Source organism: Fukomys damarensis, unplaced genomic scaffold, assembly GCF_012274545.1.
Source record: "Fukomys damarensis isolate Sample0158 unplaced genomic scaffold, DMR_v1.0_HiC HiC_scaffold_29, whole genome shotgun sequence".
In the NCBI taxonomy this organism is placed as follows: Eukaryota; Metazoa; Chordata; class Mammalia; order Rodentia; family Bathyergidae; genus Fukomys; species Fukomys damarensis.
The window spans coordinates 11,102,492-11,122,631 of NW_022900941.1; the positions used below are offsets into that span (position 1 = coordinate 11,102,492).

The 20,140-nt window shown below is 35.5% G+C and overlaps 1 protein-coding gene across 1 annotated transcript in view; it reads right to left on the reverse strand.

Moving 5' to 3' along the window:
* LOC104862014 (5-hydroxytryptamine receptor 5B) overlaps positions 1 to 20,140 on the reverse strand; it is a 36,545-nt gene that overhangs the window by 13,605 nt on the left and 2,800 nt on the right. The gene's annotated exons all lie outside the window — the stretch shown is intronic.

The following is a 20,140-nucleotide window of genomic DNA, read 5'->3' on the forward strand; positions in this document are numbered from 1 at the left end:
GATTATTATCATCCAATATGTTGGAAGACTGTATAGTCAGAAAACATGAATATATTTTGTACACCAGAAGAGTAGTAGTTATATTTATTATAAGTATATGAAACCTTATTCATATAGCCTAGTCTGGTATCAAAAGGATCTTTTTAAATAACTCCTTTTTCCACAGAGAATATTATATTTTGAAGTTGACCATTATAAACATATCCCAATAACATATTTAGAACTCAACCCTTTGATGATAACCAATGTAAACATTTTATAACAACATATTTAGCAATGTTTATTGGGGGTACATCTTCCCATAAGTCTATGAAAATCACTGGTGCTCCCATTAGTGAACAAAGACCAGAATAAATTTTTTTGAGCAGTTGCTTCTTTATTCACCATCAGGAGTCTATCCAAACCTAAAAGTTTATATTTAATTATCTTGACAATGTTTTATTTAACCTGTAAAACCAGGTTGTAGAAATGAAAAATTTATTTGTATCTTTTATGTCATTTTGATTAAAAATATAATTGGACAAACACTTTAACTATTGGACAGACACAGACAAAGACAATTTACGAAGCTAGAGTGCACTCAAATGTATTTAGCTAACTGAATTATAACATCTCTTTTAATTAAGACTAGTCAAAACTTTTGTAGGTCAATTAACAGAGATCTCTTGTAGAATTAGAATGAGAAGGAATGAAAGCTCTCTGTGACTGTAAATGTAAATATTTTATACCAAACTTGAAGCCAACAAGCAAACATATATATTTCTTTGATAAATCACTTCCACATACCTTCTCAACATACCTAGGCCTTCTGGTTTTATGTACTCTCTCTTTAGTCTTCTAACAAGATAAACATACAAAATCCTTTTATATCAAAAATATATCCCCTTTATTTATAGCCTTTAAAACATATATGTGTGTGTGTGTGTGTTTCTCTCATTTACTATAAATCTTTCATAACTTGACTTCAGTTGTTAAAATTTTAGTGTTTCCTTTTTTATTTCTTCAGTGTTATACTTTAAAATGATAGTTGACAATAGAGTATTTGTAACTTTGAGTTTGTTTAATCAACAAAGTACAGAAAGAGCAACGTAAGAATTTGCAATGCACAAGAAATGTTTTAAGCATACTAATTAAACACTACCTTAAGTTGGAGATGAAAGGTACATTTGTCAATCAGCCAGAGGAGGGAATTATAACAATGTGGTTATAATGAGGTGGGTGTGGGGGTCAAGAACAGAGATTATTTATGGTGTCCAGTGACATTTGAAATACAAGAATAGCCCATTATGTCCTGTAGCCCTGGAGTTTTATCTCTGCCTTAAATAAAATGTAGAAAAATGTGTAACCTTGAGATACAGAGACCCATTTACTTTGTAAGTGAAACCCCCCCCAAAAAAAAGAAAACTTGTACTGTTTTAGAAACAAATTAACTCCCAGTTGGCTCACAGATACAGAAGAAAAACAAAACATTGAAAGGTAAATTAATTTTTCATATAAATAAGCAAACTTGAATTCAAAAGCTAGCGGAAACTTATACACACATTTTACAATAATTTTAAGCAATTAAATCCAAGCAGTAACATATACATGACAAGAATAGTGGCATTTTACCAAAAGGGACCTCACAGGCAGAACAACCTTTTATAAAGTAGTCTGGTGGATCAAAAGTAGTCACTTGGGAGTCTGGGCTGAGGTGGGAAGGGAGAGGGAGTCACTTGGGCAAGGAGAATGGGGGGGTGGAAAAGGAGGGGTGGATTATGGAGTTAGGAATAGAATTACCTGAGAGGGCCAATGAGTTTGGCAGAGGGAGGGGTGAGAAAGAAGCCTTGTAGATAGCGGATTTCTGACCATTTGCCATTGCATTGACAAAAGTTGTGTGAACTGCTCAGCATGTCAAAATTGAAAGTGCCATTTTTGGGCCATTGAGATTTATTATATAATTTGTACTGAGATCAAAGTTTGTTGCAATAAAAAATGTGTCATTTTGGCTTAAAGTCAGGTCCCAACAGTCCAAGGGGATGACGTGGTGCCAGGAGGCAGCCAAGAGGAATTGAAGCAGATAAACAAGGCTCTAGGAAAAAAAAAACTCAGATAATTTTGCAGATAACTAAAGAGATGACAGCCACAGTGAAGGGGATGTTTAGTGAATCTAGAATAAATACAGACACACAAAAAAATTAGAGGTACTTAAGAAAGTGATGGAAACTATAAATGGGCAACAGGAAAAAACTGGATTCCATAAAATAGATTTAAACAGATATCCAGGAGATTAAAAATTCTATTGAAAATATATATAGCAGAATCAACCAATGTGATGACATAATATCAGTTCTAGAAGATGGCTTGGCAGTTAGTGATCATCAAATGAAAGACATTAAAACTAACAAGGGGCCACAAAAAAAAATCAATCCAACAGCTGTTAGATGATGCAAAGAATAACAAGATGGATAGGAATAATTTAAAATCAGAGTATAGCACAAAGGACATAAAAAAAAAAACCTGTCCACAAAAGTAATGGCAGAAAACTTCTCAAGCTTAGAAATAGAATTTGACATACAGATAAGTGAGGCATACAGAACTCCAGTTAGCCATGATCAGAAAAAACAAAAACAAAACTACACCAAGCTATATAATAGTCAATATTGCAGAAATGCAACACAAGAAAAGAATATTAAAATCTGTCAGAGCAAAGAATAAAGTCACCTGTAAAGGAAACCCGTCAGCATCATGACACATTTTTCAACCCAGTCCCTTAAATTGAGGAAAGTTTGTAGCAAAATATTCCAAAACCTAAAAGAGAACAACCTCCAACCCAGCTTGATGTACCCCACAAAATTATCTTTCAAAATTGATGAAGAAATAAGACACTTGCATGATAAAGAACACTTGAAGATATTCATGACCACCAAACCAGCACTCCAGGAAATTCTGAAAGATATTCTAGAAAAAGACATTAAAGACAGCAACTAGGGGATTTAGCTCAGTGCCACTGTGCCTGACTCATAATCACAAGGCCCTGAGTTCAAGCCCTATTACCGAAAAAAAAAAAAAGAGCAACTATATGAATCCTAATAGAATGAATCCTCTAGATAAGGCAAACAAATAGAAGGGAAAGAAAGAACCAACAATGGGAAAATAATATGATAAAGACAAGTCATGACATATCAGTTATTACAATCAATGTAAAATGGTCTCAATTCACAAATAAAAGGAAACAGATTGAAAGAATGGATCAAAAAATAAGATCCAATATGCTGCATTCAAGAAACACATTAAACTCAAAAAAGAAATTCACAGACTGAAAGTCAAGGAATAGAAAGCAATAATCCATGCAAGAGGTATCCAGAAAAAAGTAAGGGTAGCTATTCTATTTTCAGACAAAGTGCATTTCAAGACACAGTGGATTAAAAGATACAAAGAAGGTCACTATAATACTTGTTAAGACAAAAAGATAACAATCATAAATATATATGCATCAAATGCCAGCACACCCAACTCTATAAAACAAACATTACTGGACATGGAAAATCAAATTAAACACTAATACAATTGTAATGGGGTATCTCACTGTCACAAATAGACAGATCAACTTGATAAACATACAACAAAGAAGTAACAGAGCTGATAAACATATCAACAAAGAAATATCAGAGCTGAACCAAACCTTTGAATGAATGGGCTTAGTAGATAGTTTCACACAGTGTTCTACCACACAAAAAGAGAAAACACATTCTTCTCAGCTGCACATGGAGCATTCTCCAAAATATGCTAAATACTAACTCATACAACATGCTTAAGTGAATGAAAATGAATTGAATTATCCCATGCATATTATCAGATCATAGTGCAATAAAATTGGAAATCAATGAAACTGCAAAAACTGTATATACACATGATAATTAAATAGCATCCTCCTAAACAACCAATGGTTCACAGATGAAATTAAAGAAAAAATTAAACACTTTATACAGTTAAATAACAAGGCCAATACAACATATCAGAACTTATGGGACATAATGAAAGCAGTCTTAAGAAAGATATTTATAATGATGAATACTCACCTCAAAAAAATAGAGTGAGTGCAATTAAATAACCTAATGTTGAACCTCAAGCTTCTAGAAAATGAAGAGCAAATTAAACCAAAAGCAGAGATGAGGAAGGAAGTTATAAAGATTGGAGCAGGAATTAATGCAATTGAGACTAAGAAAACAAAACAAAGAATCAAAGAGTTGAAGAGTTGGTCCTTTGAAACTTTAAAGATCAACCCTTAGCTAACCTTATCAAAAAAAGGAAAGAAAAGATTCAAATCAATGCAATCAGGAATGAAAAGGGTGAAATCACAACAGATTCTGCAGAAATGCAAATCATCAATACCTGCTTTGAGAACCTGTATTCTAATAAGATGAAAAATACAGAAGACTGGGTATTATTTAATGTCCAAGTGTTTGTATCATTTCCATGGATTCTTTTGTGATTGAGTTTTAATTTCAGTATGGTATGATCTGATAGTATAGATGGGATAATTTTGATTCTTTTGAATTATTTAGATTGGATTTGTAGTTTTGCGTGAGGTCTATTCTGGAGAAAATTCTGTGTGTGGCTGAGAAGAATGTGTATTCTGTTATAATAGGATAGACTGCTCTGTAGATATCAACTAAGTCTATTTGTTCTGAGGTATGGTCAGTTCTAATATTTATTAATTTTTATTTGATTTGTGAAAGTGGAATATTGAGGTTACCCACTCTGTGTTCGTGTTTATCTTTTATGTCCAATAATGTTATTTTATGAGGTTGGGTGCACTCACAAACATTGCATATATATTTACAATTTTTATTACTTCCTATTGAATTATTTCTTTAACTAATATTTAGTGATCTGCCTTGCTTCTTCTCATTAGTTTTGTCTTGACATTTACTTTCTACCCCTCCTTGCTTTCAGGGGTCCTGGTGTGTCAACTACTGTTTTTCATCTTTTGTCTAATTAGTCTATAAATTTCTTTTATTTTGGCTCAGATGAGGCTCTTGGCTGAAACAGACCATTAGGTTCTGTCTTTTGATCCTTGCTGCCAATTGTGTCTTTAAATTTGGTAGTTCAAGGCAAAGGGGGTGTAGGGAGTTCAAGGCAAAGGGGGAAATGAGGAAAAAATAAGAACCAAGATACATCATGTAAAGGTACAAGTTCCCAATGATAAATGTAACTGTATTGTTTGCTTTAAATGTACCAATAAACAATGGGAAAAATAATTTAAAATTAAAAAGTTAAAAAAGTAATTTGGTAGTTAATACAATTTACATTGAGAGCTGCTACTGTAAAGTACTGAGTTATCCCTATCATTGAATTCTTTCTTATTTAGTATATGTTTGCCCTACATAATGATAATATTCATCATATGAAATTTGTATATGTACATGATATATTTTAAATCTTCATTATTTCTCATTCCCCTTCCTCTCCCTTCAGCCCTTCTTGCCTTCCTCATTTACAAAAGCTTAGTTTCCATTTTCCCCTTCCATTATTTTAAAAATTCCCCTTTCCCTTCTTCTATTTCTCTTTGCCTGTCTCTTGTTCACCTTCCCATTTGAACATGTTCTTCCTACTTCCCAGGATCTATCCTCTGTTTTGTTCCTTTTTTACCCTTTGGATTTTGCATACAAGGCAAAGCAATATTTAAATGTGTGTCTTATTTATTTCACTTAACATGGTCTTGAGGTGAATGCATTTACCTAAAAATTAGTCAAGTTTCTTCTTTACAGCAGTGCATAATATCACAATATCTGTATCCATTCATCTCTTGATGGGCATATGTGATGTTTTGAAGATTTAGTTATTATAAATTGTACTGCTATAAACATGAGTATGTAAATTTCATGGTGGTATTATGCTTTTAACTCTTTGGGGAAGATACCTTGAAGGGGCACAGCTGGGTCAAGTGGAACCTTTAGTTTTAATTTTTTGAGGACTCTCCAAAATGATTTCCATAGTGGTTGTACCAATTTAAACACCCACCAACAATGGAGAAGAATTTCTTTTCTCCCACAGCCTCACCAGTATTTGTTATTGGTTGATTTCTTGAGGATAACTATTTTTTCTGAATTGAAATGGAATCTCAGTGTGTTTTAATTTACATTTCTCCAGTGACCAATAATGTTGAATATTTTTTCATATATTTATTTGCTGTTTATACATCTTCATCTGAGAAGTGTCTATTCATTTCAGATGCCCAGTTTTGGATTGGGTTTTTAAATTTGAGGGGACTGATTTTTAAACTTCTTTATATATTCTAAATATTAGTCCTTTGTCTGTGGAACAGCTGGTAAAAAACATTCTATGGGTTGTCTCTTCAGTCTTCTGGTGATTTCTTTTGCTGTTTAAAAGCCTTTTAATTTATGTGATTTTAGTGATTGTTTCTTTATAATATTTCCTGTGCAGGGTTATGTTGATAAAGTCATTGCCTATACCTGTGTCTTTCTTTACCTTCTATTTAATTGCTTGCCTTGTCTAGTGGATTTATTCCATTGGGATTCATGGCATTGGTGTCTTCATTGTCTTTTTCTAGAATATGCTACAGAATGTCTTGGAGTGCTGGTTTGGTGGTCATGAATTTCTTCAGGCATTCTTTATCATGGGAGTATCTTTTTTCCATCAATTTTGAAAGATAACTTTGTGGGGTACATCAATCCTAGTTAAGGACTGCTTTCTTTTAGGGCTTGAAATACTTTGCTCCAAACTCTCCTTGTTTTAAAGGTTTGTGTTGAGAAGTGTGCTGTGTTTCTAGTGAGTTTCCCTTTATAGGTAGTGACTTAGTTACTTTTCTTGTTGCTGAGACAACAGATTAAGTAGGTTTAATCCTAGAGATGCAAGGATGGTTCAACATATGCAAATCAGTAAATGTAATATACCACATAAATAAGAAAGGACAAAATTCACATGATCAACTCCACAGATGCATAAAAAGTATGTGACATAATCCAACATGTATTCATGATCAAAACTCTGAAGAAAATAGAAGACCTTACCAGATAAAAGCCATTTATGACAAACCTAGTGCCAACATCATACTGAATGAGGAAAAATTAAAAGATTTCCCTCTAAAATCAGAAATAAGACAAGGATGGCCACTATCACCACTCCTATTCATATAATTTTTGCATCATTAGCTAGAGCAATCAAGTAAAATAAAGAAATAAATAGGATATGCATAAGCAAGGAAGAAGTCAAATTATCATTATTTGACTTAATATTTCCAGATAACATGTTGCTCAACATAGAAAACCCAAAAACTCCACCAAAAGACTCGTAGAATTAACAGCTAAATTTACCAGTAGAGCAGGATACAAAATAAACAGACAAAAATCAATAAAATTTCAGTACACAAATAATAGACTCACTAAAAAATAAGAAAACAATACTATTCACTGTAGTATCAAGAAAAAATTACACAGGAATTAAACTAATCAAGAAAATGAAGGACCTCTGAAAAATACAGTATTTTGAAAAAAGGGATCAAAATAGACATAAGAAAATGGAAAAACTTTCTGGTTCCAGGATAGTCAGAACCAAGACTCAAATGGTCATACTTCCAAAACTGATATACAAATTTAATGCAATCCCAATCAAAATTCCAAAAGCATTCCTTACAGAGCTAGAGAAAACAATTCTAAAACTTACATGGAATCTGAAGAGAACTAGAATAGCAAAAGCAACCCTGGGTAACAAGAACAAGTCAGGAAGCATCCTAATCCCATATTTTCAGCTACAGTGCAAAGCTGCAATGATACAAACAGCATGGCACTGGCATAGAAACACACATGTGGATCAATGGAACAAAATAGAGTTTGCAGAAATAACCACAAATAAAGTTTTCCCATTCTGTAGGTTGTCTCTTCACTCTACTAATGGAATTTTTTCTTTTTTGCTATGCAGAAGCTTTTTCATTTGATATAATCCCATTTGTTGATTCTTGCTATTATTTCTTGTGCAATTGGGGTCCTGTTTCGAAAGTCCTTGCCTACATCTATGGCTTCACGTGTTTTACTTATTTTATCTTCCATTAGCTTGTGTTTCTGCTTAAATGTTTAGATCTTCAATCCATTTTTATTTTAGTTTAGTACATGGTGAAAGAGATGGGTCCAGCTTCACTTCTCTGCAAACAGATACCCAATTTCCCCAGCACCATTTTTTAAATAGGCTATCTGTCCTCCAACATATGTTTTTGGCCCCTTTATCAAAGATCAAATAGCTCAATGTGTCTATTCCTCAGAGTCAGGACTAATATTTAGCATATAAAAAGAACTAAAAAAAATCAGATCGCCTAAAATATCCAATCAAGAAATTAGCAACTGAAATGAATAGACACTTCTCAGCAGAAGTACAAATGGCCAACAAACATATGAAAAATGTTCAACATCTCTGACCATTAAAGAAACACAAAACAACACTAGTTTTTCATCTTACACCAGAAAGAATGGCAATCATCAAGAAGTCAAAGAATAACAAATGCTGGAAAGCTTCTGTGCAAAGGGAACCCTCCTTGTTTGTTGGTGGAAATATAAACTAGTACACCCATTTTGGAAGTCAATATGGGGTTTTCTCAAAAAATTAAAATTAGGAATTCCATGTGATATAGCTCATCCTCTTCTAGGAATATTCTCAAAAGAGCTAAAAACATCCTATTACAATAATACATGCATCCTAGCTGGGCGTGGTGGCTCATGCCTGTAATCCCAGCACTTGGGAGGCTGAGGCAAGAGGATCACTATGAGTTCGAGACCAGCCTGGGCTACATAGTGAGTTCCAGGTCAGTCTCAACTACATAGTGAGACCCTGTCTCAAAAAAACAAAAACAAAAACAAACAAAAAAACAATACATGCATCCTAATGTTTATAGCAGCACTATTCATAATAGCTGAATCCTGAAATCAGCATGCATGCCCATCAACAGACACATGAATAAATAAAATGTGGTACTTATTTTATATATATAAATATATATATATATATATATGTATGATATATCTTATATACTATTCAGCATAGAAACAAGTAAATTCAAAATATCTGTAGGAAAATGGATCTACCTGGAAAATATAACGTTAAGTGAAATAAATCAGACATGCAAATTTAAATGCCATATGATATCTCTTATTTGAGTAAGGCAAAGAACAAAGAGCAAAACAAAGGATGGAAGGAAGGAAACAAAGGGATCTCTTGCAAATGGGAAGAAGTCTAGGAGATGGAGGGCAAGGAGAGAGGGTGAATGGAAGGGGAAGAAAAACTAAGATATGCCATATACACTGCAAAATACGAACAATGACTGTAAACATTATATGTCACAACGAGCTAAGAATAATTATAATAACAGGGATGGAACTGGGGAAAGTGGACTTAGAATTGGAAGGTGAGAGGTTTGTGGGAAGGGGAAAGGGTTTAAAGAAAGAAACAAGCTACGTTATGTACGTGTACCTACTTCCCAAGGTGAATACAGAGTTCTTGTACTGCAGAGATGTGCTGATAAAATAAAAATTTAAAAAGCGATACCCCCCAGAAAAGAACCTCAGGCACATGCAGCCATCTGATCCATGTTTAGAGTATACTAATCTAGAAGTGAAGTCAAGAATATGGAATATTCAGTGTACACAACCAGTAGTACCTGACACTTTCCAGTCTTTCCAGTATAAGGAGGAATATAGATAGCAGTAGTCAGATGGGATATCAAGGCCAAGACCAGACAGGAAGGGGTAGAATCAGTGCACCTGGGTAGTCGCTGTGGTTCCCACCCCATAAGCTTTCTCTCTGCCATGCTGAGACATGATTTTAAAAATGAGTTTATGAAATGTTTCCATAGTTTTAGGTTTCTTCTAGCCAAAATAAATTGAGGTACAAGTCTGATAGATAATAAATTCTCATTTATTGATCACCTACTCTGTGCAGGGGACATGAACAAGCATTTCCTATGAAGTCTCAATTTCAAATATTCTACCCCATTATTCCTTTTAGTACTCGACTATCAGGGCATGGAATTTGAGTTGTCATTCAGAACACTTGTATCAAAAACTTGTCATTCAAACACCCTAAGAAATCAGGGTCCTTGAGTTGTACACGAGAATTCCCAGCAACTTGCCTAACATACACCATGTAATAAGTACTCAATAAATACTTACTGAATAAATAAATGTCTGGAGGAGGCAAGTCTCTTGCATTCCTACACATTTTGCTAACACAGACATGGACAGCCTTTGTTTTGGACTAGCATTTCAAGAATGTTTGTTTAGCACACAACATTGAAAGACACAGATGGTATTTTCTAGCAGAAAAGATAGTGGGTTTGTTTGCAACCCATTACAAAAATAATTGGATATTTTTATAAAATATATGGCATTATCTTATAGCCTGAAATTATGAAATATAAAATATGTGGCATTATCGTATAGCCATGTTGAAATTTCCCATGTAATAATACTAGGGGGTGGAGCCTTTAAAAGATGATTAGGGTCAGGGATTTAGCTCAGTGGTTCCGCCACCTGCCTCGCAAGCACAAGGACCAGCGTTCCATCCTCCATACCAAAAATAAACAAATAAATAAATTAAATAAGAGATGATTAGGCCATGAAGGCTCTACCCTCATGTAGGCTTACTGCCTTAATGAAAGTGCTTTGAGAGGAAGTAAGCTATCTCTCTTGGCACTTCTGTTTTTCAACCTATGGTGACACAGCAAGAAAGCCCTCACAATATGCTGGTATCTTCACATTGGACTTCCCAGCCTCCAGAAGTGTAGGCTAGTACATTTCTATTTATTATAAATTATCCTGTCTCAGGTATTCTGTTATAGCATCATGAAATAGACTAAGACACATAATAATACAATTAAAATAAGCGGGGAGGCCAGGTCTGTTTACAGGTTTGCTTATTGTCCAACACTAGACAGAAGGATTTGAGTCCTTAATCTGGGACTTTCTCTGCTGTGATCCAAATCCATCAGAGCAGCTACGTGTGCCTCCTGTGGAACTTTGAGGGAAAAGGGAACTGAAGCAAACACAACCCACACTGAATAATAACATAACTTGATTCCATCCTAAGGATCTAGTGCCTTATGTCAGCATCTAGTAAACTGGGAAGCTGATGAATTAGCTTGAAAATCGGGCAGAATCACTGGTCTTTCACAGTCCTGGATGTTTGTTCAGTACTTGGCTAGGTGGTTACACATACTATCATACTCAATTATAACAGAAATCTGTGTAAGGAACAAAGGGGGAAATCAAGGATCAGAGAAAGAGATTACTGATTATTTTATTTACATTCTAATTTCTATACCTATAACAAGGAAAAACCTTATCTAAAGTACATGCTTATTGTGACGACTGTAGTGAGACATGAATAGGGAGCAAGACTTCAATAAAGTCAGATCCGTGTCCCTGTTCCCCTCTTCTCTAAAAAACCTACAGCTGCCACAGAAAGAACCTACAAATATTGGTAATCCACTAATGTCAGAGAAGCATCGTAATAATGACAAACAGAAAAGCTAAGAGGTTCTCAAGCACTCCCAGTTTGTGGTGTGACGTCCAGCGCTGTGAGACATTAAAGGTGGGGGTCAGGCAACCACACGAAACCTAGAGGTTAATTATGCCTGCCATCTGCAAGATGGGAGAGGACATTTAGAGCTTCCCAATTAGGGCTGATGGCAATGTAGAGTATAAATACAATGCCCCCTTTCTAACCAGTCAGGGTTTAGGACACTTAGGGGTTCTTTTTTTTTTGAGACAACCAAACTCGAAGTCACATTTCTCCAATATAATTTGAAGTGATAACCAAAATATCACTCAGAGTTGAAAGAAGCTGTCTAGCCTGTCTGACAATCTAATTAAAGAAAATTTTCTCAGCTGCTTCTCAGGAAAAAGCAAATGAACAAATAATTTAAGGAAATTTTCAAATAAAAATAAAAGAGCACTGCTATGCTTGATGAAAATAAAGTGTCTCTTCAGTTGTAATAAAATACACAAGAATGTAGTTTTGTTACTCCTTTGGATACAATCGTAAATTAAGGTACAAATGCTATAATTCTTGTCTTTGAAAATCATGAATTTTTTGTTGGGATTTTAATCACTCTGGTATGGCTACAAATCAGGATACATTTACATTTTCAGCTTTAAAATCATGACCTAAAATCCCCTTTTGCATGTCACTGCCAATGGAATTTCCTCTGTTGAGGCCAGAGCTCTTATTCTTAAGGTATATGGGCTCACAGGCCAATTCACAACACAGGGGAAAATTGCAGTGGATAAAAGTGAGGTTTTGTCTCATGATTTTCAAAGACAAGAATTATAGCAATTGTACCTTAATTTATGATCTATTCCTTTTTTGTACACAAACTGTTAAGATTAAACTAAATACTGTAGTGCTTTAACACCTGACCACAGAATCCCCTTCACCAAGGGTTGGCTCATCGGATTTCTAAAATTAAAGTCTATGTTGTCATTAATTTCAATCAGTTCCCCTGAATTCTCTTTTCACTATCCAATAAAGTCTCTCTCCCTCCTCCACTCTCACAAAGCACCTCTGTCTGGCCTCGCCCTTCTTCTTTTCTTGTATATAAAAACTATTATAAGCAGCACAGCAAGAGAATTAGTTACTAGAGTGAATAGATGACCCAAAAAATAGGAAAAAACTTGCCAGCTACTCAAGAGGACTAATAAAACAACCAAGAGAGCAAAGAGGCAATCTACAGAATAGTGAAAAACTTCTGTGAGCTATTCCTTGGCAAGAGGACTAATATCTAGAATATATATATATATATATATATATACATATACATATATACATATATATTTTTAATTAGACCACCTGAAATAAGACCCAGTAAAGAAATAGACCAGTGAAATAAACAGACACTTCACAAAGGAAGATGCACAAATGGCCAAAAAATATATGAAAACTGTTCAACATCTCTGACCATAGGAAAAAATGGAAATTAAAAAAATACTAAGATTCCATCTTACTCCAAAAAGAAGGGCTATCATTGAGAACTGAAAAAATAACAAATGGAGGCGAGGCTGCAGTAAAAAAAGGAACCCTCTTATGTCACTGGCAAAAATGTAAACTAGTATAACCACTATGAAATCAGTGTGGCAAATTCTCAAACAACTGAAATTAGAAATTCCATATGACCTAGCTGTCCCTCTTCTAGGTATCTTCCCCAAAAAGCTTAAGACTGCAGTGACTCATGCATACCAATTTAGAGCAGTACCATTCTTAATAACAAATCCTGGAAGAAGCCTGTACATCCATCAGCAGATGGCTGAATAAAGTTGATGTGGCATCTATATAAAATGAAATACTACTCAATTATAAAGAAGGAGAAATATGAGATATTAATAGGAAAATGAATGCACCTGGATAATATAATGCTGGGTGAAATGAACTGGATAAACTGGCTTAAATACTGCATGATATTTCTCATTTGAGCAAGGGACAGTATAAGCAGAGAGACCACAAGAAGATGGATAGAAGGAGATAAGGGGGTAGATTGCTTGCAAATGGGAAGGAGTCCAAGAGGCCAAGGGTGAGGAGGTGAGGGAGGGGCATAAGGGGAAATAAGTAGAATAAAGATACGCAATGTATAGTAATCTAATAACTTCAATGAATGTAAATATTATATGCCATAAATATGAGTTAAGATTAATAATATCAATAAGAATAAAAATAGGAAAGGGAATTAAAGGAGGAAGGGAGGGAGAGGGAGGTTGGGGAAGGGGATTTAACAAAGGAAGCAAGTTGTATTATATACACGTACCCACTCCTGAAGATGACTGTAAACTGTATGCACTACAAACATATTAATAAACACTAAAAAATAAAGTTTATTTTTAAAATTTAAAAACACTTGACTTTTCCCTTTTTTCTATTTCAGAATGTTTATGAATAGCTGTGTATGAGTGCTAGCTATCATTTGGTTTTTCATTGTGTTTTACACTGGCCTATCAGGTTCTGCATCACCAAAAGTTGTTGCTTAGGTCTTTTAAAATAGTCTGTTGATACCTGGGGTACAATCACTGTAAAAACTGCTCTACACACTCCTTATAAACACCTTCCTTTACTCTTTCCCGCCAGCCCCATGCACATTCCCTCAATCTCCATTCCTCCCCACATGTACACTGGTATAAAAATAATATCACCAAAAACTAATTTCTCTCTTTCATCTGCTTTTGCTTCTTTTCATCTTCTATTTTTCTGAATTTCTGTTATTTTGTTTGATTTAAATTATTTTCTTTCTTTCTTCTTTGTATCCCTGCTGTTTTCTACCATTAATAATCTTTTGTGTTCCTGAGTTATTGAGTCAAAATCTTGCTAAACAAGCTCTGAATTATATATTGATATATGATTGGTTCTTTGGCTATTGCTATTACCGGTAATTTTATATCATTGCAATTGAATGTTATAGGTTTCTCCTGTAGTATCAGAAGTTTTTCTTCAGTTTTCATTAATTATTAGTGTATGTTCCGATACAGAATGATTGCATTCCTTATGGAGAGTAGGTATCCGTGCACGACACATCTTAATTATTTTCTTTCATCCCTCTCTCCTTCCCCTCCTTCTCCCTTCATCTCCTAATCCCCTTCCCATATGAGAAAGCTCTACTTCCCTCCTTCTTACTGGGCATGGTGGGGCACCAACACTTGGGAGACTGTCAGGAGGATTGCTGTGAGTTTAAGGCCAACCTAAACTATATAGTGAGACCGTGTCTCAAAAACAAAACAAAATAAAATGAAACCAAAAAATACTATGTATCCTTTATTTTGCTCTTTGTTTGTTTCTGGTGGTCCTCATATAAGAAAACCATGTGCTTATGTGTCTGATTTATTTTACTTGATATCTCAAAGTGCATCTGTTTTCCTTCAAATGACTCTGGTCTATCCTTTGTGGTGTAGTAGTACTCCTTGTGTATAAATACTACATTTTCTTTATGCAGTCATTTGTTCTTGGAAATATAGGCTATTTCAAGATTTAGCTATTATGAATTGTGCTGCTATAAACATGCATATATCACTATGATATGATGACTTTTTTAATGACTGTAACCCTTTTGGGATGATAACCAGAAAGGGAATGGCAAGGTCAAATGGCCTTTCTTGTTTCTAGCCCAAATGATCTATAACATTCAATATGAAAACACAGAAATCATGAGAAAAACAAGGCAATAAGATACCTCAAACATTTATAATCCCCCAAAAGCTGATTGTATGGATACAGAACTGGAGGAAATTTCAGGCAAATAACTCAAACACTAAATGATTAAATGTTTGAAGATCAAAAGAAACAAGCAAATGTATAAGATGTTCAATAAGCCAAAAGAGGATATAAATAAGCAAATGAAGGGCTTAATTAAGATGTTCAAGAAGCTTAAAGAATACAACCCATGATATAAATGGTCACTTTATTAAAGAATAGAGGTTATGAAAAAATCCAACAGATATCCTGAAAATGAAAAAAGCAATTGAAATCCATACCGGTAGTTACAGCTATTGAGAAGAAATAATTTCAGGACTAGTGAACAAGCAGATAATTTATTCAATGATATTCCAAAAACAAGAAATCATGAAAGGTAGATTCAAGAGCTCTTAAATGATTATAAAAGAACTAAGCTAAGAATTATAGGAGACAAGGAAGGACTAGAGAAAAATACTAAAGGTATAAAAAATTATTCACCAAATAATTGTAGAAATCTAGAGAATCTTTCCAAATCTAGGAAATGAAGTGGACATTCAGATAATTGAGGAATTTAGAGCCCAAAATAGGCACAACCAAAAGAAGCTCTCTGTGAAAAAACATAGTCAAGGTCCTACAAATCTAGAACAAAGAAAGAACATGAAAAATAATTAGAGAAAAAATGTCAAGTAACTAGGGAAGCCTACCAGAATGACCAAAGATTTCTCAACAAAAACATTAAAGGCCAGGAGATCTAGGAGTAAACTATTTCAAGCCCTTAAATAGAACAATCAACAACCCGAACTATTTTATCCTGCAAAATTGACTTTCAAAATTAATGGAGAAATAAAAAAATCCTTGACAAAGAGAATCTAAATAAATTCATGGCCACTAAACCAGCATTGTGGAAAATACTAGAGGGAATTCTAAATAGAGATAGTGAGGCTAGCATTACCCAAGAACCTAAAGGAAAGAATATACCTAACTAGGAGAGTAATTAAACAAAAGGAAAATAGGAATCAACACTGAATAAGAAAATAACAGGAATATGTAAATATGTGCCAATAATAACACTCAGTGTAATAGTCTTAACTCCCCAACCAAAAGGCACAAAGAGCAGATTGGATCAAAACAATCCAAAATGCATCTGTATATTGCTTGCAAGAGACACACCTCATTCACAAAGAAACACAGAGACTGAAAGAGAGACGATGAAATTGAAAATAATACTCTATGCAATGAGAGCCCTAAAAAAAGGAGTAGCTATCCTAATTTCAGGCAAAATGGACTTCAAGCCAAAGCCTGTACAAGGGAATGCTATTCAGCTACAGAAACAATGAAATCCTGTAATTTAAACACACACACATGGAACTGGAGATCATTATATCAAGTGAAATAAAGATAAGTTCTGTATGATTCACTTCAGTCATATGTGGAATCAAAAAGAGTTCACCTCCTATCCATTGAGAAGGGAATGATGGTTACCTAGGCTTGGGGTGGTGGGAGGGCTGGAAGAAGGATTGGCCAATGTGTACTAAATTAGAGTCACACAGGAGCAAGAAGCTCTGGTGCGCTATTGCCAAGAAAGATAACTATATATAACAATAAAATACTGTGTATTTCAAAAAGCTAGAAGAAGTTATGCTTGAGTTTTCTCCATGAAGAATTCATAAGTGTTGGCGGAGATAAATATATATCAACTCAACTTAACTATTATGCAGTGTGTACATGTATTGGACACTGCATGATACCTCATTAACATATACAATTTTGTAAGTTGAAAATAAAATTACACATAAAAGCTGGAAAATCTCTCAATAACTTATATATAGAGGAATATACCTCAATACAATGATACACCCACTGATACCATCATGCTGAATGGTAAAAAGTTGAAAGCTTTCCTTTGAGATAAATAACAGAAGGAGGATACCAACTCTTGCCACTTCAAATAAAGATAGTACTGGATTAACTAGAGCAATTAAGCAAGAAAAAGAAACAAAAAGTAGATTAATAGGAAAGAAAGATGTGAAACTGTCTCGACACCATGCTAATTTTTTCAGTGCGAGGCAAATGCTCTACCACTGGGCTACATACACTCAGGATACAAAATCAGCAAAAGTTAGTATGTTTCTTTACTCTTATGCTACAGTTTGGATCTTGGACATCCCCAAAAGCCCATTTGTCAAAGTGTTGGTGCTCAGAAAGTGGTACTTACTCAGAAGTTTTGAAGTTTGGGGCAAAGTTATGGAAAGGAAACTATATTGTTAAGGGTGTACCCTTGAAGAGGGTATTAGGAAACTAGACTCTTTTGTTTCTAAGACTTTTCTTTTCTGGTACCAGGATCTAACTCAGAACCTTGCACTTACCAGTCTAAGAGTCTAAGACTAGAGTCTTTTTGTTTCTAAGACTAGCTCATGACAGACACTGCAGTTTCCTCTTTGCTTTGTTCATCTGGATTGCTCATTCTGAAGAAAGCTAGCTGCCATATTATGATAACCTTCAAGCAGCGCTATGAAGATGTCCTTTCAGCATGAAAATGAGGCCACCTGCCCAGAACCATGTTTACAAGCCATCATGGAAGGAAAGTCTTCCACATCTTTGCCCTCCAGTGGCATCAGCCCATCAGATATCATGACTACACTATGAGACTCAGGCCAGAACTACTCAGCTAGGCCATTCCCAGAAAGTGTGAGCTAACATGTGTTTATTGTTTTAAGACACTAAACTTTGGGGCAATTTACCACTTACTATCTGAAGTGCTCCATGTACTATCTTATTTACTCTCCACAAGAATAGAATGAGGCAGATGATATTTTCATTCTACATATGGGGAAACACAAATAAGTCATTTTTTGCTAATGTGCTAATGAACGGCACAAAATGAATGAAAACCCTGGTCTCCTTCTTAACAAATCTTATGCTTTAAACCACAGTTCACGCTCTCTCCTGATACGTGTTTGCTCATTGAGACTGTGTGAAGCTTATCTACCAAGGATGCTTCCTGTTTCCTTTGCTGAGGGCCCACCCCTTCCTCCATTAAAACTTTTACAAATTTATTGTATGACCATATTAGTAAAAAAGCGGCAAAACCATGGATAGATTCGTTATTATATACTCTTTATTATTATGTTGATTTCCCTCTAACTTTTCTTTTCTGGTACCAGGATCTAACTCAGAACCTTGCAGTTACCAGGCAAGTGCAGTGCCACTAAGCTATATCCCAGCCCATCTTCCTCTATTTTTAAAAGAAGTAAAATCAACACTTTCCACGACACTGTAAAATAGATCTTTGACTCTGGGCAATAAATCTACTGTGTAGATGGATAAGTAGCCCCTAGTGTCAATTTATGAACAGAAATAAAACAAGCAATTGAAAAGATGAATAAAAAGCCACACAACCAAAAACATTTGATATCGCATTTTAAAAGGCAAAGGATTCTGCTTTCAAAAAGTGTGTTTTGTCCAAAAGAATTAATCCCTGTCTAGGAGTTGTTGCACGTTCCTTTCTGAAAATATGGATCAGCACAGGCTTCTGTCACAGACACTTTGTAGCACTTAAATTCAGCTCATTTCCCCCTGAAGTATAGGAAAGAGAAGTGGAGGGGGGAGTTACAGAAATAGTATTCCTGGCACATTATTTGAAACGTCTGTTTGGGTGTCTAGTAGCTAGAGGGCTTGCAAATGCTGGCTCAGGAATATTACTCAGGATTTTGAGAGCACACTGGAGCCCCAAAATTCAGATACACTAGGACACTATCTCAGGTACACCCTCAGCGTGCTATGACTCAAAACTCTTAGACACAGCAGAACAATGCCGCAGACAGCGGCAGTGGAGGCCCAAAGTGGGAAAGGACTTGCCGAGGTCCCACTGATACCCCTGGGTCCCTGCCTCTGGGAGCTCTTTCTCCCCACTGACAGCTGCCCCAGCCCGGCCAGCCTGCCTGTTCACTCAGCTCATCCTATGCCGCCTGCCTGAATGGGGTCTGAGCACTGTGATTAGGCCTGGCGCGCCGTCCCAGCATCCCAGCGCCATCCTGGAAACACATTGGATTGATGTAGCTATTGAAGTCAACTCTACCTCAGCAATCCGACAGAAAACCTGTAATTGTTCCAAGTTTTTCCAAGGGGCCTCTCAAAGAACATCATTCATTCTGAATAAAACTCTCTTCCAAAACTTTCCAATTATAGTCTTGACATTCCTATGCTATGTTACAAATTTCCTCTACCATTGAATGACAAAGACCCTACTCTTTAAAGCTCCATACTCGGAAATCTAAGCATTGGGTTAATTTTCAAAAATTGAAACTGACAAGAAAAAACTTGTCCTGCTCCCCATCCCTTCTGCACACCTTCCCTCGTCTATATATTGTATTTGGAAAGGGCCAGTAAGTAAACTTCATTACTGTCTAAGTCTAGGAACTTGATACTTTAAATACCTGGGACTCTGGGAAAGTTTAGATTCTCAGGGTGATGAGTCAGGCCAAAAGGCAGAAATCTCCATGCTGAATAATGACCACGGTGAGAAAAGATCAAATGTAGTTTCCTTCTTCTCATTATCCTTCCGGTGGGGACTTCCCTCCCCTTACAGATTGCCAAGCGACAAACTTCCTGTTGGTCCTCTTTCTCCAGCCAGTTCTGCCACTGTGCGGCAGATGTGCTGAGTGCTTTTTTTACATCCTTTCATTTCTGGTAATCCTCACCAAGAGCTTTATGAAAGTACCAACTGACCTGCTTAAAGATGAGGAAAAGAGACACGCAGAAATTAAGCTACTGTTTAACTGTCATAACATGGGATTGGAAGGTTCTATTTCCGAAATCGCTAGGGGACAGTGCTGGGGTCAGGATAACCAAAGGAAAAGTACACTCGGATTATTTTGTGATGCCCACACTTCTCCCCTCAGCAGGGAGCTGGCCAGCAGAGTTGGGGAATTTGGGCTCC